This window comes from Ochotona princeps, chromosome 19, assembly GCF_030435755.1.
Source record: "Ochotona princeps isolate mOchPri1 chromosome 19, mOchPri1.hap1, whole genome shotgun sequence".
NCBI classification, from domain to species: domain Eukaryota; kingdom Metazoa; phylum Chordata; class Mammalia; order Lagomorpha; family Ochotonidae; genus Ochotona; species Ochotona princeps.
In genome coordinates, this window is record NC_080850.1 from 13,755,489 (window position 1) to 13,780,511 (window position 25,023).

General features: G+C 40.5%; 1 long non-coding RNA gene across 1 annotated transcript in view; it reads left to right on the top strand.

Annotated features, from left to right (window-relative positions):
• Window positions 1-25,023, top strand: part of LOC131482626 (uncharacterized) — a 324,972-nt gene that overhangs the window by 166,335 nt on the left and 133,614 nt on the right. The gene's annotated exons all lie outside the window — the stretch shown is intronic.

Sequence of the window (25,023 nt, forward strand, 5' to 3'; positions counted from 1 at the left end):
GACATTGTTTTGCCCTCTTTGCTAAATCCTATGACAAGCTTTGGCTCTTTCTTACATATAAGCCAGTAAATTCACATTTAATGTAAGCTAAGGTGATGTTGAGTTTCTGTTACTGTCATTAAAACGGTATGAATAGTATAAACTTTCAAATCTGAAACTTCAACATTTACAGGGCTTTTCTGCTCTGTTCCAACAGTATATCACAGACATTTGTGACAGAATGAACAAGCTGAGCATTTTTTTCATTGTATTATACGCAATTTTTAAAGTAGTACTGACCTTTCTCATTTTTATAACTGATGTCACCTTCAGAGTAAGCTGTATATATATCCCAAATCAATGTTCTTTCTCTGTCTAGAAATACTATGTAATAGAATGTTTACCTTCATTTTTGTTAAATTTCTTGCTGATGAAAAATTTGATCTTAAGCTATTTTTGTCCTATAGTAAATGTTTTATTTTAAGGATAACCTTTTTGGTTGTTCTCCAAAGAGTGTATGTCATTCAACTGATGGTCTAGAATGTTAATCAAATTTTGTGTCTTTCCAATGCCACTGATCTTTTAGGTCCCTCTCTTAATAGGTATAGGCTACTTGATCTGCCATTTTAAATACATCAACATTTAAAAAAATGTGTTAATCTTATAAATTAACTACACTGAACACCAGTGTAATTAAAATGTGGTTTCTAGAGAAACGAAGTCTATATTTAGAGTTCATATTCATTTAGAAAGGAGCTGCTATATCATAATCAAAACAATGGAGCAAACCTGTTTTTTCTATTTTCATAGCATTTTATGGCATCTCACAAGATATATAAACCTGATTTTTCTTAATTCCATACAGTTTGACACATGTTAAAGAAGTCCAAATTTTATGTGACTATTTTGAGTATATGTAGAGGTGGTAACTTTGATTAAGGGAAACTAAATGAGCGTTAGACTCACTGAAGAGAGGAGTTGATGAGGGACAGTGTGGCACTAATGTACCTTGTCAAGAAGATATTAGTCCTTGTTTGTTTGTTTTTTCCTTATGTTTTTTTTTTTTTTTTTTTTTTGGAAAAGCAGAGTTGCAGAGAGAGGATCATCCATCCACTGATTCACTTCCCAAACGGCAACAATGGCTGAAATTGAGCTGACCCCACGCCAGGGGCCTGGGCTTCTCCACCCTCCTGCTTTCCCACACCTTAAGCAAAGAGCCAGATCAGAATTGGAGCAGCCAGGTCAGGAACCAGTGGAGCAGCAGGGACAGTGCCTATAGAAAGTGCTGATATCACAGGCAGAGATCTAGTGTACAAAGCCATGGTGCTTGACGCAAGTCTTTGCTAACTCAGAGAAAAATTGGCTTGGAAATCAGGAGGATATGTCAGTTGATGGAAAGCATTTGGAAACCAGAGAATAAGCAGAAAATATTATTTAAGATACTTAGTTTGGCTGAATTAAATCTTGAACTACAGGGATTAGCTCAGAGATTTTGTCTAAGAAACTTCACTTTGAATTTGAACAAGTAACTTAGGGGTAGCCTGTGTTCTCTCATACTAGCTAGTGGTTTAACTGAATATTTATTCATGTGTGGTGGAATATGTCAACAACATTAGACTATCGTGAAAGGCTATGTGAAAATTTCTATAAAGTTTGGAGTAGTGTACCAGATATATGAAAATAATTTAGTAAATATTATAATAATTATAATACTATAATATATGCTATAATAATTATGCTTAAGATTGTACCAGAAAATTCTGGTACAAGATTCAGGGAGTTCAGATAATATGAGGAATTAGGTCCTATTATTTGGGAAAGAATTCATACTTGCTTGTACACAGAAATTTTGGTTGACAAGGATGTTGAATTTCTCAAATAATTCTGCTGTTAGCAGAGAAAGGACCATAAAGACACCAGGCCATAAGGGAGTGGGGCATCATGAAGATAATAGGAAGATTGGTTTTATTCTGTCATGCAACAAACCCTCAGCAATGCAAATCTCAGGGATTGTTTAGAGTGTAAGTCCATTTCAGTACTCCAATTGCTAATGGGGTAGAAGTTATTTGGATTGTTTCAGTTTTGGCAAGGGAAAATTATTTAGGAAACACCAGTCAGGGCGCAGTACTCCATAGATCCCACTGTGTTAACCAGAACCAGAACCCATGCTAGACTTTTAGCGTGGCATATCACAGCTGCTAGTCACTGGTGTGATCTTTTTCTTGAAATGATTTCTACTCTTGACTTACCTGATGACTACGGGTGTCATGTGTATCAGACAAGAAATACTGAATATTTAATTACAGTTTAGTCAGTCAATGTCTTTATTGTGTTTCCAGAGTTTCGATAAAGTAGATGTGGATGCATGTTATGTTAGTTTTATAATACATAATTTTACACTTTTTTCTCCTCTGGTGGTTTGGTTCCTCCTCTAATTAGCTCCAATGAACATTGTGCCCAGATCTCTTCCTACTTTTTAACTTTGCGTATGATATTCCCTTTTCCTGGGGGGAAAATATACCCTGTTTGGTTGTGGTATTTTCATGCTTCAAGTTTTGTCATATTCAGACTGATAAAATGAGCCTTTTATCATACAGGTTCACAACATATTTTTCAGCATGTATTATATTTATCATTGATGAATATTGTGCTCCATTTTGAACTAAATTTGATGCGGCAAGAATTAATGATTTTAATTATTTTAATGATTTTCCTCATTCAGCACAGGGAGCTTAGTCAATAGACATTTATAAAATATGGAAATAACAATGATTCTTGTATGCACAATTACTATTAACAAGTATTAATTTTCTGATTGGCATGTCATAGTTTTCTGAATGTGTTTTAAAGACAGTAAGAAGCATCCTCCTATTACATACTTATGAAATGCCAGTCAGCAAGATTTTGTAAGATTGCAGTTAGTTCTGGTTTATATTATAATAAACATTCACTATTTAGTGTCTTAGATGCCATTTAGAACTCTTAAAAGATCTAATTTTATCTACAGTCAACCATACCAAGATCAATATTCACTGATAGGATAATAATTAATAATCTACAATGTCAGCTTGTTAACTTAATGGTTTAATGTTTGGCAGGATATTGATATTTGCAACAAATTAATTATTAACAAAGATCCATGCTCTATACGGGCAGAACCATTGAATACATGAAGTACAAAGCACAAAGGATTTTTAATGAGTAAATGAAGTTAGCTAATTTTATTTATTTATTTATTTATTTTAACTTAAGGAAATTCATTTATTTAACTGGTTAGGATTTTGACTTTAGTAACTGCATGCAATTTGTTAGTAGGTTGTGAGTTTTCTAGGTTGCATTTTTAAACGGTTACACTGACAGTTCAACATTATAGGACTAGCACTAGTTCTTCCATGAATTTCTTTTTTTTTTTTTTATAATCTATTTTATTGTGTTGTTGTTGACAATCTTTACATAGTTAATTACAGTTAAAGAAAGAAAAAGAAAGAAAAAAAAAAAAGGGTTCAAGGGATAGGGAAGTGGGCAATACTATTATGTCCATATTGTTTCCATCTTGTATCTGAGGTAAAGGAGGATATTGAGGGAGAAGCCCCACCCGGTTTCCCGCCCACCCCGAGTCCCGGATGTGGGGCATGCTCTGAGATATGTGCTCAAGTGGTGTCAATAGTTCTCCAGTTATGAATCGCTGCCAGTTTTGCTCAATGAGGTCGTCCACTGATTGATATGGTCCATCATAAAGTCTCCGTTTGCCCCATTTTTCGCTGCTAACATGTAGCTGAGATGAATGATTGATCTGCTCTGTCTTCTGTCTTTTCTTGATTAGAGTTCTGAGTCCAGCAGTTCGATTGGGGAGATCTCCAAAGAAACTTTGAGGTATTCCCAGACTAGTTTCTTGTATGTTCTAGCAAGCACAGGGCCCGGCACAGTCCATCACCCCGATCAGCTGGTGGTTTCAATTGCTGGGTTGTTTCTGTTTTCAGTCCCGAGTTGCACTGGAACCAATGGGTGTTGCAGTCCAGTCTGGTTCTGCCCTGCACGTACTCGGCCCTCACACAAACCAGTGGGAGCTGCAGCCTAGTTGGGGCGACCCACAATAACCCCCACCAGGCCTGGTTTGCCAGTATGTGTAGCAGAAGACCAGTCTGTCCCCCATCCCATTTGGCTCTGGCACTTGTCAATGGGTATTAAAGCTTAGTTCTATCTAACCAACTCAACCATCCAGCCCTCATGGGTGTTGTTGAGTGCCTGTCTATCTAGCCATCCCAGCCCCCATCTTAGTTTTCATGCCCTCCCGCGGGACTAGTGACCCAAGAAGGGGGAACCCACTTTTTCCCTCCCAGGTCTCTCTGTCCCGGTTTATGCACTCTTTAGGTGGTTCTGTGATTTGACTTGACAGAATTAGTCCCCAGTGCCAGCTTCTGCGGCTATGCCCAAACATCCCTCACCCACTCTAATTTATGCTTGCACCGGCAGGAATAATCAGCCCAGCCTGGCTTTTCCCTGATCTTTTCCACATGCAGCGCACAGGTGTTGTAGCCTTGCATAGTCTAGTCTGTCTCTATCCCAGCCCACGCTCTCCTTCCGGTGGGAGTAGCTGTCCGGCGAGGGAACCAGCCCCTTAATCCCCCCGCCAGTTCTGCCCCTCCCTTCCTTCCTGGATCTCACGTGTGCTGATTGGGTTTTGCATTCATATCCAGTACAGGCAACCATGCCCTGGCATTCCATAATGTGTACTGGTTTTGTCGCGACCAAACCCGGCTCATCCCACACTCTGATCTGGTGTTCGGATTTGCCAGTGGGTGATATGGACTGATTCAGCCTGGTCTGCTCCTGACCCATGCTGAATGTGTGCCAGTGGGAAACTTCCCATGGCCTATTCTGGACTGTTTCCTATCATGCTTCTTGCGCTTACCTGCAGGAACTGTGTCCTGCCAGAGGAGTTGCCCAGGCTCCTCCATCAGAACCCCTCCCAATGGCAGGTTTTGCGCATGCCAGGGGGTCCTTGAGCCAACCCAACTCAGTTCACGTCCTGTCCTAGCAGGGACAGTGGCTTTTCCTGGCTGGCTTTCACCCCATTTTGGTTCTTGTTGTTGGATGTTTCAGCCCGGCCATGGCTCGTCCATACCCACATACAGCTCACGCATGGCTCAGTAGGGGGTTGAGACCCAGCCTAGTCAGTCCCACATCTACCCCCTGGTTCTCCATGACACCAGATGGTGTTGGGGTCTGAACTGGCCTGGTGCATCCAATCCCAGCCCACACTAGTGCCTCGGGTGACTGCAACTGTTTCCTAGATAGAACGCAGCTCCAATTCTAGCACATACGCCCCTTGGTGGGAACCTCAACCTAGTTAGGGTGTCCCATTACCTCCCCGATTGGGCTTGTTCATAGCTGTAAATCATGCACCTGCCCGTGGTTGTTCTGAGGACCAGTAGGTGCAAGAGCCTAGCTCGGTATGACCTGTGTTCCATGCTGGTTTCCAGTTGTGCTTGTAAACAAAGGTTTGCTCAGTCCTGCCCAGTACATTACGTTCCATTACCAATTTACACATTTTGGAGCTACTATGCCTTGCTAGTCCGACCCCCAGATGTGGACGGCGTGTTCACCAGCGAGAGCTATGACTCGCCAGGGGAGCTTCCTGAGTACCTCCACTTGATCCACTCCCAAACCCAGTTTACATACATGCCATTGGTTTTTAGGCCAGTACCCGGTGTACTCTGGCCTCCCATTTGGCCTTGTATGAGCTGGTGAATGTTGCAGCCCAGCCCACCCCACAACCTATTCAGGATGCACATTTGGGTGCTGCTGCCTTGCCCAGTCCAGTCTATGGCGGATCCCTTTACCTGTGATTGATGGCAGGCTCCTTGGTCACACCTAGCTTAGTCCATAATCACCTAAAATTTAGGTTTACCAGTGGGGCCAAACTTTCTACAGGGTGTGGCCCACACATCCTGCACAGAGTCCACCCCAGGATAAGGTTCTAGAGTGCTAGTTAAAATTATGGACCTGCCTAATGTGACCAGTCTCCTGAGCCAACATCATGTCAGGCAAAAAAATATCCTGCTAGACAATCTGGGGGTTATCTTCTGCATTATAGGTGTTCAAAGCTCAGCATTATTGAGTGATTAGAAGTTCTCCAAAAGAAGAGCCATTGGCGTTGGGAATCTTTAGGATTGACTCAGAACCCAGAAACAGTGGGGTCACCCTAGAGCTATCTAAGCAGCAATTCGGACATCCATTACCCTAGAGCTTCCCGGCCGGGCGCCAGCAGGCAAAGCCTGGCACCACATGGTGCACTGGCCGCCCTGGATGAGGCCGAGGACTCGTTCACTACCTTGCAGCAGTGTCTTTGGCGTGAGCCCCCAGCATTGGGTCCGACCCGGCAGGGGCACCCCCCACAGCCGCCACACTGTGAGGGGCGGCAGTTGCCCCCGAATCCCAAGGCCCGAACCCCTCCCAAACTCACCTAGCTGCCAGATATTAGCAGCTGGGTGGAGCTAGGAATTTTAAGCCAGTTCCCAAGTTCCCTCATGGTGCACTTACCCGAGGAATGAGCTCTCTTGGGTCCTGGATGAGGCCGAGGACTCGTTCACTACCTTGCGGCAGTGTCTTTGGCGTGAGCCCCCAGCATTGGGTCCGACCCGGCAGGGGCACCCCCCACAGCCGCCACACTGTGAGGAGCGGCAGTTGCCCCCGAATCCCAAGGCCCGAACCCCTCCCAAACTCACCTAGCTGCCAGATATTAGCAGCTGGGTGGAGCTAGGAATTTTAAGCCAGTTCCCAAGTTCCCTCATGGTGCACTTACCCGAGGAATGAGCTCTCTTGGGTCCTGGATGAGGCCGAGGACTCGTTCACTACCTTGCGGCAGTGTCTTTGGCATGAGCCCCCAGCATTGGGTCCGACCCGGCAGGGGCACCCCCCACAGCCGCCACACTGTGAGGAGCGGCAGTTGCCCCCGAATCCCAAGGCCCGAACCCCTCCCAAACTCACCTAGCTGCCAGATATTAGCAGCTGGGTGGAGCTAGGAATTTTAAGCCAGTTCCCAAGTTCCCTCATGGTGCACTTACCCGAGGAATGAGCTCTCTTGGGTCCTGGATGAGGCCGAGGACTCGTTCACTACCTTGCGGCAGTGTCTTTGGCGTGAGCCCCCAGCATTGGGTCCGACCCGGCAGGGGCACCCCCCACAGCCGCCACACTGTGAGGAGCGGCAGTTGCCCCCGAATCCCAAGGCCCGAACCCCTCCCAAACTCCGAAGTTAGCTAATTTTAAAAGGACAATGCTTAAGCTGCAAAATGTTGATGTTTCCTTCCAATAGTACATTTATTTTATTTTATTTTGCAGCCAATTGTTTTTATTTTTATTTTTTCATCCTGTCCATTTTTTTTTTTTTTTTACAATTTTGTATAGGCTGGGATTTTCCCCCTTGAAACTCACACCCCATCAGATTTTTCCCATTTTATTACATTAGTGTAGTCCTTTATAAGGAATCCTAATTCTATCAGTCTCTTATTTAAGTGTACCCTGACATTGTTGGTACAGACAATGTCAGACAGTCCAACATCCCATTGTCTGCACATTTCCAACAGTTTCATTGGGAATCCATCTTTTGTCTGGATGCAGGGATGCATGTTCCATTATATCCCCATGTCTGTATATGATAGACCCCAGTACTCCATCACTATACATTACCATAAGTGAGAATCCATGAAACAAGGTCAACAACTGGTATGAGTTAGAACAGCCACAACAACAGCAACATCAATAACAAATTACAGTACCATGAAATTTGAAATCCACAGCCTGGCTACGTAAAGACTAGAGTATGATATTTGATAAACAATAACAACATTATGGCCAACCAACCTTTTTACTGAGCAGATTCATGGATAGAAGGGAGACAGGCAATAACTGTCATCAGAATGGAAGAAATAGCATCAGGCTTATCACACACGTCCTTTTTGGTCCCTCCCATCGCAGACTCAGAGTTCTGGGAGGGTAGAATGATTTGGGGAGGTGGACTCAGGATGTCATCATCGATGTCATGAAAGTATATTATGAAATTGAATTGTGAGGCTGACTTTTTGCCTGGCATTTACACCACCATTTAAGATGCCTATGTTCCAATTCAGAACATGTGGGTGCAAGTTCTTGCTGTGTCTCCTGATTCCAGCTTTTGTTCATGCAGACTCTAGGAAGCTGCAGGCTAAGCAAATGGCTCAGTGTTGGGTCCCTGCCATCAATGTGGAAGACTGAGATTGAGTTCCTGCTTCCTGACTTTGTTGTAGGCATTTGGTAGTTGATCAAATGGAGGGAGAATACTTCGGTTCCGTCTGTCTGTTTTGTCTTTTTCTGCCTCTAGCCACCTATAATCTGTAAATATTTTTAAGTGAGTTGGTCTGATTTTGCTGTCTTCTGCATTTGTTTTGGACTTCCGACATGTGTTAATGGACCATAGAGGCTCTTGCCAGATGTCAGAGTTGACCAGCCGGCTGGCGTCCTTCCTTCCTTCCTTCCTTTCTCCTTTCCTTCTTTCCTGGCTTCCTCTGTTCCTTCCTCTCTTCCTCCTTTCCTTCTTTCTTTCTTTTCTCCCTCTCCCTCTCTCCTTTCCTTTTTAACCTTTAAGAAAAATTTTTAAATAAACTACCCAGTATATGAGACTGCATTATGCCAGCATAAAACAGATCAAGTTATTGATAAAATCAAGGCCAGATACAATAAAATTTTTATTTATTTTATTGTTGATACGACTTTGATTTAAGTTTAATATGGTCACATAAAAAAAGTATGCAAGTTGGCACGGCACAAAGGTCCAGCAGCTAAATCCACATCTTGTATGGGCACCCATACTTGTCCCAGCTGCTCTACTTCCCTTCTTGTGACCTGGGAAAACATTACAGGATAGCCCAAACCCTTGAGACCCTTGGGACCCTTGGGACCCTTGGGACCTTGCACCTACATGCAAAGCCTGAAAGTAGCTTTTGGCTCCTGGCTTCGGATTGGTATTGAAATCATAAACATAGAATTTACTGAGCTATCACAATAGAGACTCACTTTAGTAACTCACTGTACAGATCAAGTGTAGAATTGTTCAACATACCAAAAGCTGTTCAGTGGCTTTTTTACCATCCCCACTTTAGTTACCAAAGATAAAACTCTTGTTATTTTTAACATGTTAGTTTAAGTAAGTTGTATTTTGTGTAGTAGTTGTTTTTATCCTAAGATTAATTTTAAATGAGTTACAGAGGAGAAGGAGATACAAAGAGATCTCCAATCTATTTCCTCACCACCCCCCCAAATGTTTGCAAAGGCGTTAACTCAGTCTGAAGCCAGGAGCCTAGACTTTCTTCCAGTCTTCCCATGTGGGAGTAGGGACCCAATGACTTGGACAATGTTCAGCTGTTTTTCCAGGTGAGTTAGCAGGGAGCTGAATCAGCAGTGGAGCAGCAGGAACTTGAATTGGCACCCCAGGCTAAGGCTTAACTTACTACACCATGACATGAGCACTAGCAGTTGCCTTTATATAAGTGACACCAAAAAGAATATACTTACATGTTTTGCTCTACAAACTGCAGTATTTGTTTCTCTGGCTATGTGGGAAGGCATAGACAATATATATGTCTTTTCAGAATCTGAACCACATTTTAAAATCATATTCTCAACTGATGCTTTGGAATTTATAGATTCTGGTGAGTGAAAAAGTGGCTCAGTTTTCTCTGCTTTCTTTCTCTCCATGATCTTCACTCTCAAAAACTCACTATCTTGGAAACTATCCCTTATCTTCAAATGTAAGTTCATATTTTGACCATACATGTTGTACTGGAGGTGTTGATCAGAAACAAACTAACTCTTCATTAAAATAAGCAGAAATTAAAGCAACAAATTTTTATGTTTTTGAATTGATCTTCTGGGTTTATGGGATAGAAGTTTCATTTTCCTTCTGTGATTTGTAATCCCATAGGAGTGACCAACTCTTCATGCAGCATTCACTTCCTTACGAACACATTACTTTCCACAGGACAATGTTGGCCTCCAGCAAAAGACTGGCTTTGTTGTCTGTCATTATTCATTTTATAATCTTGATTACTATCTCATGCAAGACAGTTCAAAAAGCTCACTGAAAGTGTGCTTTATCTTTTAATTCTGTCCATACACAAAGTTTTTGAAGCCACTTTATATTTCAGAAATGTATCCAACACTCTCTCTACCTTATTTGAAATAGAGAAAAGCAAGGTAAGAAGTTTTATTTCTAGGAGTAACAGTTATTTGTTCAATTTCAGGCACCCAACAGTTATCACCTCTATAGATTAACTATGCCTCTATAAACATGGGCAATGGAATAACATGTATCTCTGAAATACATTTTTACCTGAAGTAAAACGTTGCATTTTGTGTCAAATAAATATTGTTTTCCCTATTCCTAATGTTGTAGTCCTAGTTGTGACTTTTGAGTCTAATAGGATCTTTGGTGGAACTGATAACTTAGAGCTTGGTCATAAACATGATTGTGTGTGTGTGTGTGTGTGTGTGTGTGTGTACGCGCACGAGAGAGAGAGAGAGAGAGAGAGAGAGAGAGAGAGAGAGAGAGAGAGAGAAAGAGAGAGAGAGATGCAGATAGAGAGAGAGAGGGAGAGAGATGAATTCCTCTCATTACATACTGAACAAACAGTTTTATTAGATGGCTGTTGAAGCTTGGCCACTTGCATCCAATCTCTTTCTCCAACCCTAATTTTAACCTCTTTGTATAAATTATCCTTTTTTCATTTTGTGCAGCCATTTGTAGCCTGCTCACCAAATTACCCTTTGGGCCAGTAGGCAGGTACAATGGTTCAGGAAGGTGAACTTTTATTAGGGAACTGAAACAAAAGAGAAAAGAGAGCTTATTAACTGTAGTGGCGATCTCAACTATCTGTCTAGCCACTTGAATCTGCCAAATAATGCTGGCTTCTGTCTTAATACCAGTCCTTTTCTTCCCCTGATAATGAGTCAGTCTTCAAATGTTTGCTAAACTATCTTGACTTGCCTCTAATATTTTCAGGTTTTGCATAGGTGTTCAAATTTTCATTTGGTACCTGTAATTAGTAAAACTAATGAAGGAGAACAGGGAGAACAAAACATCTGGATGAGTCTTATCAGTATAACTGGAATGACAGTTGTTCTTCCTTCTATCATTGTCTCCTTCTAGAGTCACACAGTCTATTTTCTCTCCTTCTCCAGAATGCTATCCACTTTCTTTAGACTTGCTTTTCTGATTCATGTACATCTGTTCCTAAATTGTCTGCTTTAATCCTTGTTCAAAGTGCTATTCAAATGGAAGGACTTATAGACTCAATTGAATCCCTGTCTAAAACTGATTTGAATTCTAGAAGGAGAGGTGTGATTTCCCAGATTTTTATCTATGTCTGACCTGACCAGTTCAGCTGAGACCGATGTAGTACTTCATATAAAGCACCATTCTCTAGGATTCTGAACTAAGCACCTTCTATAAAAATGGGATGTGTTGGCAGGGGAAAAGAAGGAAAAAACGGTTTTTGGTTTTTTTTTGTTGTTGTTGTTAAATATTCTGTATTTGTCTAGTACTCCATCCAGGCTGTTATGTGCTTTGTTCAAATAGGTCTATGAAAAATATGTGTGACTTTCCATTTCTGTGCCTTTTCCTCAAGACTCACAAGGTTAAAATCATGACGTGGTCCCGGCGTGGTGGCTTAGTGGATAAAGTCCTGGCCTTGAACACCCCAAGATCTCATATGGGTGCCTATTCTAATCGCTTCAGCCCTGCTTCCCATCCAGCTCCCTGCTTGCTGCCTGGTAAAGAGGTTAAGAATGGCCCAAAGCCTTGGGACCTTACACCAGAGTGGGAGCCCTACAAGAAGCTCCTGGTTTCCTGGCTTTGGATGGGCTCAGCTCTAGCCATCACAGCCATTTGGGGAGTGAACCAGTGGATGGCAAATCTTTCTCACTTTATCTCTCTTTCTTTGTGTATATTTGTGTATATATTTGTATATATTTTCTGTGTGTATAGTTGTTTTTCCAATAAAATTTAAGACATCTTTAAAAATTATTTAAAAATAAATTATTTTGTATTTGTACAAATTTTATTTATATTTATTTGAAAGGAAGGAGCGGGAAAAGAAGTGAGGGGACAGAAATGGGAGTAAGAGACCGTTCATCCAGTGTTTCAGTCCCTGGAAGCCTTCAGCAGTTGGGGGTAGGCAGGGTCAGAGAGAAGCATGAAGCTCATGTGTCTACCATGTGGATGACCGTGACTGAAATGCCGGGGTCGTGAACTGCCCTCACCCAGGGTGTACATGAGCAGGAAGGTCAAATTAGAAGCACTACTGAGACTTGGACCCAGTTCACTCTGAAGTAGGATGTGGGCATATCACATGGTGACCTTAATTAGTGTTCCAAAGGCCTGCCATCATAAGTTGCATTAAAATTTATTTTGTGGATGTTTTACCAGTACTTTCAGCTTGAAACCTATGTTCAAGTATCCATTTAATTTTATTATCAACAGTGCATTTAAATTCATATATATTTATATGTTCATGTATATTCTGAAAGAGATAAATGCTATTTTTAAATAAAATTCCAAATGAAGGCATTTTATGTTCTATAAACAAAGTATTTTTGATACTAAGTTTAAACTGATTCATAAACACTCCAGTTTTTATTTATTTCCTTAAATATTAACAGAATAGTTTTAATGTTGTTCATAGGTATATTCTTATTCTTAGCATGTAATATTAGCTTCATCCCTCCTACCTCCCTTTTTTCCTTCATTTCTTCTTTCTTTCATTCCCTCCCTCCCTTCTTAATCATTGAGATAACGTATCGAGCATCAGAAAATAAACATGCTTCATATGTCATTGTGAAGTTTAAAGCATGAAGAATATTTGATGTTCTTATGTGCAGATGCAACCAGAGGTCTATATCAAATAATTGTTATTGGCTAGGTCTCTAATCGTACATGTTCACTCTTTAACATGGATTGCATTATATATAGTAGATGAGATGTGTATTTTTGTATAATAATTCTAAGTAATGTGATGTTTTATTTATGATTAGCATGACTATGGTTGCATTGATGCCATTTTGTGCTTTTTCTTTTTTTCTTTTTTTTAAATCTATTTTATTGTATTGTTGTTGACAATCTTTACATGGTTAATTACAGTTAAAAAAAGAAAAAGAAAAAAAAAGTTCAGGGGGATAGGGAAGTGGGTAATACTATTATGTCCATATTGTTTCCATCATGTATCTGAGGTAAAGGGGGATATTGAGGGAGAAGCCCCACCCGGTTTCCCGCCCACCCCAAGTCCCGGATGTGCGGCATGCTCTGAGATATGTGCTCGAGTGGTGTTAATAGTTCTCCAGTTATGAATCGCTGCCAGTTTCGCTCGATGAGGTCGTCCACTGATTGATATGGTCCATTATAAAGTCTCCGTTTGCCCCATATTTCGCTGCCAACATATAGCTGAGATGAATGATTGATCTGCTCTGTCTTCTGTCTTTTCTTGATTAGAGTTCTGAGTCCAGCAGTTCGATTGGGGAGATCTCCAAAGAAACTTTGAGGTATTCCCAGACTAGTTTCTTGTATGTTCTAGCAAGCACAGGGCCCGGCACAGTGCATCACCCCGATCAGCTGGTGGTTTCAATTGCTGGGTTGGTTCTGTTTTCTGTCCCGAGTTGCACTGGAACCAATGGGTGTTGCAGTCCAGTCTGGTTCAGCCCTTACATCAACCAGTGGGAGCTGCAGCCTAGTTGGGGCGACCCACAATAACCCCCACCAGGCCCGCCCCCTACCCTGGTTTGCCAGTATGTGTAGCAGAAGACCAGTCTGTCCTCCATCCCATTTGGCTCTTGTACTTGTCAATGGGTATTAAAGCTTAGTTCTATCTAACCAACTCAACCATCCAGCCCTCACGGGTGTTGTTGAGTGCCTCTCTGTCTAGCCATCCCAGCCCCCGTCCTAGTCTTCATGCCCTCCCACGGGAATAGTGACCCAAGAAGGGGGAACCCACTTTTTCCCTCTCAGGTCTCTCTGTCCCGGTTTATGCACTCTTTAGGTGGTTCTGTGATTTGACTTGACAGAATTAGTCCCCAGTGCCAGCTTCTGCGGCTATGCCCATACATCCTTCACCCACTCTAATTTATGCTTGCACCAGCAGGAATAATCAGCCCAGCCTGGCTTTTCCCTGATCTAATCCACATGCAGCACACAGGTGATGTAGCCTTGCTTAGTCTGGTTTGTCTCTATCCCAGCCCACGCTCTCCAGTGGGAGTAGCTGTCCGGCGAGGGGACCAGCTCCTTAATCCCCCTGCCGGATCTGTCCCTCCCTTCCTGGATCTCGCGTGTGCTGGTTGGATGCTGCATTCATATCCAGTACAGGCAGCCACGCCCTGGCATTCCATAATGTGTACTGGTTTTGTCGCGACCAAACCCGGCTCATCCCACACTCTGTTCTGGTGATCGGATTTGCCAGTGGGTGACATGAACTGATTCAGCCTGGTCTGCTCCTGACCCATGCTGAATGTGTGCCAGTGGGAAACTTTCCATGGCCTATTCTGGGCTGTTTCCTATCATGCTTCTTGCGCTAACCTGCAGGGACTGTGTCCTGCCAGAGGAGTTGCCCACGCTCCTCCATCAGAACCCCTCCCAATGGCAGATTTTGCGCATGCCAGGGGGTCCTTGAGCCAACCCTACCCAGTTCACCTCCTGTCCTAGCAGGAACAGTGGCTTTTCCTGGTTGGCTTTCACCCCATTCTGGTTCTTGTTGTTGGATGTTTCAGCCCTGCCATGGCTCGTCCATACCCACATACAGCTCACGCATGGCTCAAGAGGGGATTGAGACCCAGCCTAGTCAGTCCCACATCTACCCTCTGGTTCTTCATGACATCAGATGGTGTTAGGATCTGAACTGGCCTGGTGCATCCAATCCCAGCCCACATTAGTGCCTCGGGTGACTACAACTGTTTCCTAGATAGAATGCAGCCCCCATTCCAGCACACGCACCCCTTGGTGGGAACCTCAACCCAGTTAAGGTGTCCCCATGCCTCCCCAACTGGGCCTGTTCCTAGCTGTAGATCATGCGCCTGCCAGTGGTTGCTCTGACTCAGCTAATCTCAGCTAATCTCAGCTAATCTCAATCCCTCACTTGTCCTGGCCTCTGCCTTAGACAGTGTGACTTAGCGTCCTTGACTCAAGTAGCTACCTAAGCAGCGATTCAGACAACCAATACCACAGAGCTCCCTGGCCCTGGGGGAGGCCGAGGACTCGTTCACTGCCTTGCGGCAGTGTCTTTGGCGTGAGCCCCCAGCATTGGGTCCAACCCGGCAGGGGCACCCCCCACAGCCGCCACACTGTGAGGAGCGGCACTTGCCCCCGAATCCCAAGACCCGAACCCCTCCCCGTGCTTTTTCTTTTAACGTTAAGTTGTTATGGAGCTGAGTGATTGGCTAATAGCAAGGAGACCATTTGCTTCATGCTCTGCTGCTAAATAACAAGCCTGACCATTGTGTGCCCATATGGAAAGGAAATGATTGAATCTAGTTCTTTTCCTTCATGGAGGATGTATTTTTATATAAACTTCTTTATTTTTATTGGATAGACAGATTTTATAGAGACATAAGAGAAAATAAAAAACAAGGTTTTCCATCTGCTGATTCACTCCCCAAATGACTGCAACTGCTGGAGCTGAGCCAATCCAAAGCCAGGAACTTCAGGTTTTTTCCTGGGTCTCCCATGCAGTTTCGGTGGCCCAAGGACTAGAGCTATCCTCCATTGCTTTTCCCGGTCATAAGCATGGAGCTGGATGGGAAGTGGAACAGCTGAGACATTAACTGACAAGTACATGGGATACTGGTGCTTAGAGGTGGAGCTTTAGCCAGTTGACCTATTGTGCTGTCCTCCGTGAGTGATATCATGAAGCAAAGACATTATATATTAACTATGACGGTCTTAAAATAACATTTGAGACACATCTTGCTATGACTTAACTCTACAGGAATTTGCTCTGAAAAGACACTGATTCACAAAGCCTCTGCCAGGGGTAATGTACTCTTTTCTTTGGTGTGATGGTTTGACAGCCTTTCAGAACAATTGAGATCACCTGGGAGAGGTGTGCTGTCCTGGAGAATTTGGAAAAGTTCCTTTGTAGACACATGGTCTGTCCTTTGGTAGTACTCTCAGTTCACACATTTACTTATTTTTTTTGCTATATTTCCTATACTGCTTGCTGGTCAAATGATTGAAGGGTTATCAATCCTAATAAGCTGGTTTGAAGGTTGACGTTGGGTATTAGAGAAGCTGTTTCTATTCCCTGCTGCCCTGCTTCCCATTCAGTTCCTTGCTTCTGGCCTGGGATAGCAGTAGAGGATGGCCCAAAAACTTGGGACCCTACACCCACATGGGAGACCCGAAAAAACTCCTGGCTCCTGGCTTCAGTTTGGCTGAGCTTCGGGTGTTGCGGCTGCTTGGGGAGTGACTCAGTGGGTGGATGGTCTTCTTCTCTGTCTCTCCTCTTCTCTGTAGATCTGGGTTTACAATAAATATAAATAAATTTTTTTGAAAAGCAAACAAACTAATCACGGGCCCAGTGTGATGGCCTAGCAGCTAAAGTCCTTGCCTTAAATGCACCGGGATCTCATATAGCCACTGGTTCTAATCCCAGCAGCTCCACTTCCCATCCATCTCCCTGCTTGTGGCCTGCTAAAGCAGTAGAGGATGGTCCAAAGCCTTAGGACCCTGCACCCACGTGGGAGACCTGGAGGAAGGTCCTGGCTCCTGGCTTTGGATCGTGCAGCACCAGCCGTTGCAGTCACTTGGGGAGTGAATCATCGGATGGAAGATCTTCCTCTCTGTATATCTGGCTTTGCAATAAAAATAAGTATTTTTTTTTAAAAAGACTTATCACTCAAACAGTAGTAGCGAAATAGCCATGACATATGATATATGAGGCAACACACATTTCTAATAGCATGCTACAGCCAGAGGGTGTAGTGATCATTGAGCTGTGACTCCTTCAATAATACTGTTTCTAGTTCTCCAAATTTTGGGACAAAGAGAAAAGGAACTATCGCCCTCTTTGATACAGAGGAAATGTGTGAACTTCCACAATCGTTTAGCCTCTGTATGTTTTCCTACCTTGACAATGATAATGTCATAATCCAGACTCCTGTGTGAGACAATGGACATTTTGTTTCTCACTCTGAAAGTTGTTTGATGTAAAGCAGTGTGAACTCTTTTTTTTTTTTTAAAGATTTATTCATTTTGTTACAGCCAGATATACACAGAGGAGAGACAGAGAGGAAGATCTTCCGTCCGATGATTCACTCCCCAAGTGAGCCGCAACGGGCTGATGCGCACCGATCCGAAGCCGGGAACCTGGAACCTCTTCCGGGTCTCCCACGCGGGTGCAGTGTCCCAAAGCTGTGGGCCGTCCTCAACTGCTTTCCCAGGCCACAAGCAGGGAGCTGGATGGGAAGTGGAGCTGCCGGGATTAGAACCGGCGCCCATATGGGATCCCGGGGCTTTCAAGGCGAGGACTCTAGCCGCTAGGCCACGCCGCTGGGCCCAGTGTGAACTCTTCAAAGCACACTGTGGTATAACGAGAATTTTTTATGAGAAGTCATGGTGAGAGGCTTGTTAGCTGACTTCAAGAATTTGAATTGTGGGCTACAGTCTTATGTGAGCAGACACTTCTATTGTGTTCTATTCATCTTGACCTGCTCTCTCACCTCAGAAAGACTTTACAAGTGATTGCCATTGGTCAAAATGGTTAAGAAATGCCAGAAATTTTAAAAGGAATACTAGAAAGAAAATCTGCAAATCACTGTCCACTCTCCCTTAGTTCTTTGCTTTGTCATATTGCAGTATTGTACTTACAAAAATGCAATTTAGAGATCATGACTTACACTTAAAATATTAACAAAAAATCCTCAAGTCTGCAACAAAATACTAATAATGAACTATTCTAGCACTTCTTTTCTGAGAGGTTGAACCATTATAACATGATCTTCAGGGAGCTCAGGCTTCTAATTTGCTGTATCTCTGAAGTGCTTGATATGAATGCACAGACCTGAAATTGAAGAGAGAATTTTTAAAAAAAAAAATAAAAACTGTTATAATTTCACTTGTTGCATTACTGTGATCTGAATTCTAGAGAATGGTGAAGAATATGCAGCCCCTAATTTTTATTTTTATTGGAAGTTATCTCATTGATGATGTTAGTGTGGTAAATTTTTAAAGAGTAAATAGCAGCTAGGTATTGTTGAATGTAAATTTTAGTGCTATTTGGATTCCAGTGTAATTATTTGTAGGGTGAGGTAAAAACATCCATTTAGTTCTCTCCAGGTAATTGCTTCCCTAGTTTCCTTTGTACCTTTTCCTTAGATTCAATGCTTAGGCTTCAGGTGGGGCTGGTCCTCTTCTGTGAACTCAGAAGTTGGCACATGAGCATCAATGAGAAACAGCTCTAGATTCTTACTGAAGTAACTGGAAACCCAGTGGGATGGCAAGTATGGAAGGAAACATGATGTTTTAAGTAATTTGCTTCTACATAAAGTAAATCCAAAGAAGAAAGATCAACTGGAATGGATAAAATATTCCATAAAATATGATATAGGCCCCTTAATTCTGACTGATCATGAATCTAAATCACTGTCTTAAATTTTTCATCCTAGAAACATCTAAATCTCTATTATCTTTACGTTGCAAAAGCAGTGTAGAGTAACATGGAGTAAAAGTAGACTATTAGGTTCTTATTATGGGAAATGTGTTGATATAAAGGCTGTAGATCTGTCCAAGTCAGTTCTGAACCTCACTGCTGATTTATAGTAGTAGCACGAAAACCTCGTACAAAATGCTTTCCTAACATTAAGAAGAACTTTTTGAAAAAAAAAAAAACAGGCAGTTTTCACAAACTTTACTGTCTGTATTTATGGAGTATAGCCCTTATATCAGATTTGCAGTCATGAATTACATACCTATGTGTTGATTGATGATAGATTGCACATATTTGTGGTAACCTAGATTATATCACCTAGTGTTACAATTGCCATCTTGACTCTATTTCTATGTTCTTAAGCATCATCCATCACTCTGTAAAGCCAGGTTCCTTTAGAAAAAGGGGGAAAGTGGTTCTGTGGGAATAACAATAGGAGCTATAAAATAATGATAACATACATAAAAAAGCATAAAAACAAAAATAACATGCACAAATATTATTAAAGAATACCTCAAAATGTATGTGAAAATATCCAAAATCCTATCTAATGGTTGTTAATAAATATACTGTACATTATTCTCAGTCACTCTGCTGTGCAATAAGATTCCATAATGTCCTATTCCAATTTAGCTATAACTTAGTGCTCATTCATCAGACTTCCTTTCAACCTTGCCTTCTCATCCTCTGATAGCCAGTATTACACTTTTAACTTCTGCTTTTCACCATGTAGAGATACTGTGTTTGAAGAGAGAGGTTTATTTGCACTTATTGAACATTACACAGTATGTATTGAAACATTACATAGTACCTCATAAACATGCACAATTACTAGTGTCTGTTAATGTTTTAAAAATTCAGCTTGCTGAAAATGAAATTGAATGATTTAGAATTTGCTGCAAAACTTTTAGATCCATGCTTTGTTTATTCATGATAGGTATTTTGCATGGGCTTTTTGATGATACTCTCATGTAATACATAAAAAAAAATCTAGACTATGCAGGATCTAGAAACACTTTGAGTTATGTATGACCAAACATTTTCACCAGTGTCTTTGGAAAGAGGAATTAAAACAATCAAATGCCATTATTTGAATTAAATCATATTTAATATTTTGAAACCTACATCATTCTAAGAAACTTGTGCATTGAGAGTACATTTAGTTTTACTGTATGTATATCTGGACAGAGAAACAGAGATACTGTTTTAATAAGCATTCTGGTTCCCCACATGGTAAAACTGGAGTAAGAATGTAAGACTATTCATCCATCTGAACGTTTTACACCTCTGTAAACATCTACATCTAGAGAGTTTATAGGCTTCTCAGCATCTATCCCAACATTTCTCTACAGTATTTCTTTAACATGGAGAAATTGTCTTCGCAAATGGTATTAAAACTACATTTTGAGAGTCTTATAATAGAGTTGTTAACATATTAGCAATCTGTTGGCAGTCTGCACTGTCAGGAGAAAGAACCTACGCACAATATGAGCCATAGTTTATTTTTGGTCACACTAACAAAGTACAACATTTACTTTAATAAACCAGAACATTAGAAAAAATCCGCCAGGTTGAGATGCATCAAATGGGTTACTGAGCGACAATAAAATATCTTTGATTCTTCATAAATACTGAAGACAGCTTGCAACTTGGGTTTAAGTGACACAGAACTAGGCAAACTATGCTCCTGGTCACTCTAGGAAAAAAATCCCAGTTACTGTGTTAGCTCTTTTTCAAGTGCTGGTTATTTAGTGCCATTATTTACAACCTACAAGGATTGTTTTCTACAGAGATACTCTGTTGGAAAAATGCCCCAATGTGCTCTGAGCTAGCAGCCAAACACTTCAGTTATATTTATTCCCTGTTGAGGACAGAGAGGTATGAATCTGCATATATAGTACATGATTCTAGCAATATATTTTAGATGGAAAACTTTTTGGTGTGAATATATGTCTATGCTGTGGAGAAAATTAAGCACTTAATTCATATTACCATATCCCTGGCAGTTGATACTCTGAAGGAGAAAAATCCATAATCTTCTTCATATATATATAGCACATTCATCATAATCTTATTATATATATTCACCATAATCTTATTATATGTAATATATATATAATATATAATATATAATATATATTGCACATTCATTAATAGAGATGACTTACATTTGATTTTGAAATTTTGTTCTTTTGCTTGGAACCAGAGAAGGAAAATCACTGACTTGTGAATCAGATACAGAAAATAAAATAGAACTAGGACTTTGGTGTGAAAGCATAGGCTTAATGTGAGTGCACAGATTTTACTTTGCATAAGGGTTGCATATTTTGAGTGGGTTTTTCCAAACCCCTGAAATAATGGAATTTCTGTGTGAGACTGGCCATCATAGGTAGAAAACAGCTTCAACTACACCATCTTACAGAAGACCTGATATTAGAGTAAAGTGCATTGTCAGGGTAGCAATGTGTTGTGCAAGGTGAAAATCCTAGCCACAATGGACATGATCATGTATGTTCCCTTTTCCTTTTCTTTTGATTAGCCTTTTCCACAGAAATCCATAAGAAGTCCCCCACAACAATACCTGACTAGGTTTCCTGAGCAACAGCTATATATCCTGTTCCCTGTGGTTGGCATGAAATTTTGTTGAGCTGTCCTGGTTAGGATGAGTAATGCAGATGTGAGGCAGACTGTGGAGTGTTTGTGACCTACACTGGCAAATATAAAGATGTATAGATATCCGGTCATGGCATAATCGTATGTATCTCAGGACTGAATGTTACGGCTGCATTGATAAATTGTTGGCCTGCAATGCCGGTATCCCGTGTGAACTGTGGTTCATGTCCTGCATGGGAAAAGCAGCAGAAGTTTGTCCAAGTGTTTGGGCTCCTGTTACAGGTGTAGGAGACTCAGATGAAGCTCCAGGCTCCTCACTTCAGCCTGACGCAGTAAGAGCCATTGAGGACAGCTGGAGAGTGAACTACTGGATGGAAAAATTGGAAAAATTGATCTCTCTGTTTATGTGTCTGCCTGTCTGTGGTGCTGAATTTCTCTTCAACTTTCTCTTTCTCTCTCTCTTGCTGTATGTGTTTGTATGTCTTCCTCTAGAACTCTTTCAAATGAGTACATTTTTGAAAAAAATTAACTTCCTCATTTAACATTTCTTTATGATGAAAGTACCAAAAAGTCATATCTTTCAGTGTTTTTTTTAAACAGATCAATATACTGTACATTATCTATACTTACTCTACTTGCACAAAACAACTTGTATTTAACACTTAGTTGCAGATAATTTAGTTATAATTTAGTTTTTGTTAATCAGCCTTTTTCATTTTTTCCTCCCCACTATCTGCCCTGCCTCTGTTAGCCACCATCATACTTTTAACTTCTGTTAGATTACATTTTTATACTCCACATCACCTTTTTATGGACTCTACATTAGAGTGAAAGCATGTGATACTTGCTTTATTTGAATTAGCATAATTACCTCCAGTTCACCCTTTTTTATTGCTAAATAATGATCTGTTGTATATATGTACCACATTTTCTTTATCCATTCATCCATAGACAGTCATTTAGTTTGTTTCCATTTCTAGGCTATTCTGACTAGTAGTGTCATAAATATGGGAGTACAGATGTTTCTTTGGCTGATTTAACTTTTTTTTGGATATTAGCTATATTAGATCCCACTTAGAATTATTTGATCCCTTCTGAGGAAGTGAAGGGAAAAGACAGATATCTTCCGCATGAAAAGAGTGTCTTTAGCATTTGTAAAATGTTTTTCTAACTTTCTTTTCATTATTGGTATACCTATGAATTCAGTGAACAGTGTGATAAAACTGGTGAAACAGGATACAAAACAAACCTCAAAATAAGGAACTATTTATTCTTTGCTCAGCTAAAGATTGTTATCACAAATTTAAATAGTATGTTATGTTGAGTGTCCTATTATCCAGGTGATTTTCTTACATTTTAAATTATTGCTTGTTTTCTTATATGAGTTACATTAAAATGTAACCTTTTCGTTACATTAAAAAATTAAAATATAATTTTAAAAATTCCATTAAAATTTTTTTAAAATTAAAAATGTAATTTTTCCCTTATATTGCAGATCTGAAGAAGAAAGAGCTGTCAGAGTTAAGATGGGACCAGGGAAAGACATTAGAGTCTAAAATGTATCCATGGGGTTTTAACAAAACCTTGGCTAGAAGAAAGGTCTAGGATTTGAACTTTCATGGAAAATGTGGAATAGAAAGCCATGAGAATATAGCTTCCTAATTCACAGCTTGTCATTTCCATATTGAACTATATCAAGTCTCTGATCAATAAAATATGGAAGCACATGTCCAAAAGGGATGCTGCACTTCAACACCATTGATAGTTTAAGTTTACACTGAAAAATAAGGTGAGACATCTATGATGATTTTGGCTTAAGGGCCTTGCTGAATAATGAGAAATAGAAAAACACTTTGAAGAAAAGCACCCTAAGCTGTGCTCTGAAAGCTTGCTTTGATGAATGATTAATTTAATAGACTGTACTTATTCCCAGAATTAAAGAAATACATGATTTCTTCCAAATTTTCTACAGTGAAAAGTTTTTCGAAGATGCTCAAGCTCAGGTGTTATATGCCTCAGGATTTATGTGTATCACCTCTCCTACCAGAACCTTTGGTGGGTCTCTCTATCAACCTCTGACTTGAGCAGTGTTGATGTGATTCTGCTATTTAGTTGTTTTGTCCTCACAATCAAAATAATGACATCATTCTCTAGATTTCTACACTCTTGAAAGCCAAATTATTTTTTAAGCATTAAGAAAAGCACTTTCGTGTTTCATTTCTCTCTGTAGAAAATCAGCCCTTTTATGCCTTTAATTTTTCTACAAGCTCAGAGTGCCTTTGTGAATGCTTTGAAATGCCTAATCATTAAAGTTCAGTTATTCAAGGGATCCAAAGCTGGATATTCTAGTTATGGCATAATTCTGATGCCATAGGAACAAATTAAACAAGCTCTCTACTCTTGTGAAATAAAGCAAATTATTGTGTATATTAACAAGTGCCCAAGCAGAACAAAAGAAACCACACTTGGTCAGAATAATTTATGAAGCCGTTGGTAACACATTCTTGATTATAGAGGGGTTTCAATTTTTTATTAAATACTAAATGTTTGGACATTGACATTGATCTCATGGGTATTTTGATGATCAATATAGTATGGAAGTAAAACGTAGCCAACAGTTTTGGAGGACTGATCACTGGTCAAGTGTGGTGCTAGGATTTTATTTCAATGTATTTATTTACTGTTTACAATGGCCCTTTGTCTAGAGCTTTTTTGAGGGCTAAATGAAATTGATTAGGAAGTACTTAAAATAACTGGATTCCAACATATAGTAATATTAGCAAAATTATTTTATCATTTATTGTAATCCTATGGAAATTAAACATGTGAGAGGATCCTATATATATTTTAAAATACTGTAATAGTTTCAGCAATAAAATGTTGAGAATGCATTTGAAATATAGATTAAGCAGGAGTTTGATCTGGCCATTTCAGTGGTCAGATGAGTAGGTTTTCAGTCATCAGTACAGTTTGACAGTGTCCTTTGTAAAATATATAGTTAAAATGGTAAGTAAATAATCAAATGTAAATGGTGAAATACAATGAGCATGATTTGAAAAATGCTTAAGAAATTTTCCTAGCTAGATGAAGATCGGGTGCATTACAAATTTGAATGGAATTTAGGTGATTTAATTTGAAACAGGAAAGATCTTGCAAAATGTAAGCAGTATCCAAGGGTTGTTTTCATGATGAACAATAGGAGACGGTTCCTGGAAGATACCTAACACTACCTATGGTTATAATGGTCTCTCCATGAAGGGTTCTGAAAAATCTAAGGTCTGTTACAATTATAATTCCAAATTATTCCCCTTAGAATCTCACATTGCATTTCTGGACTCCAGACAAAAAGTCTTAACTAAATTCTAAAGTAATTGCAGCATCAAGAGAGCTAAAAGGAATTTCACTAAGCAGCTCACCCAAGGATCCACCCCTACTCTTGAGCATTATATTCAGTGTCTGTGCTGACATTTGGGGAGTGAACCGGTGGTTCTCTCACCCTTCCTTTCTCCCCAACCCCTTCCCCTCTTATCCTCTCTATTCTCCTTCCTCAATCCCTCTCCCAAATATATAAACAGAATATTTTCATCTCTTTCTTTCATCTCTTTCAGGTTCTTTGATAATCAAAATAATGGCTGCTAAGAGATGTCTTTATTTAGTCCCTGAAATCTATAGTTATGTTATATTGTATGGCAAAAGGAAACTACGATTGTTG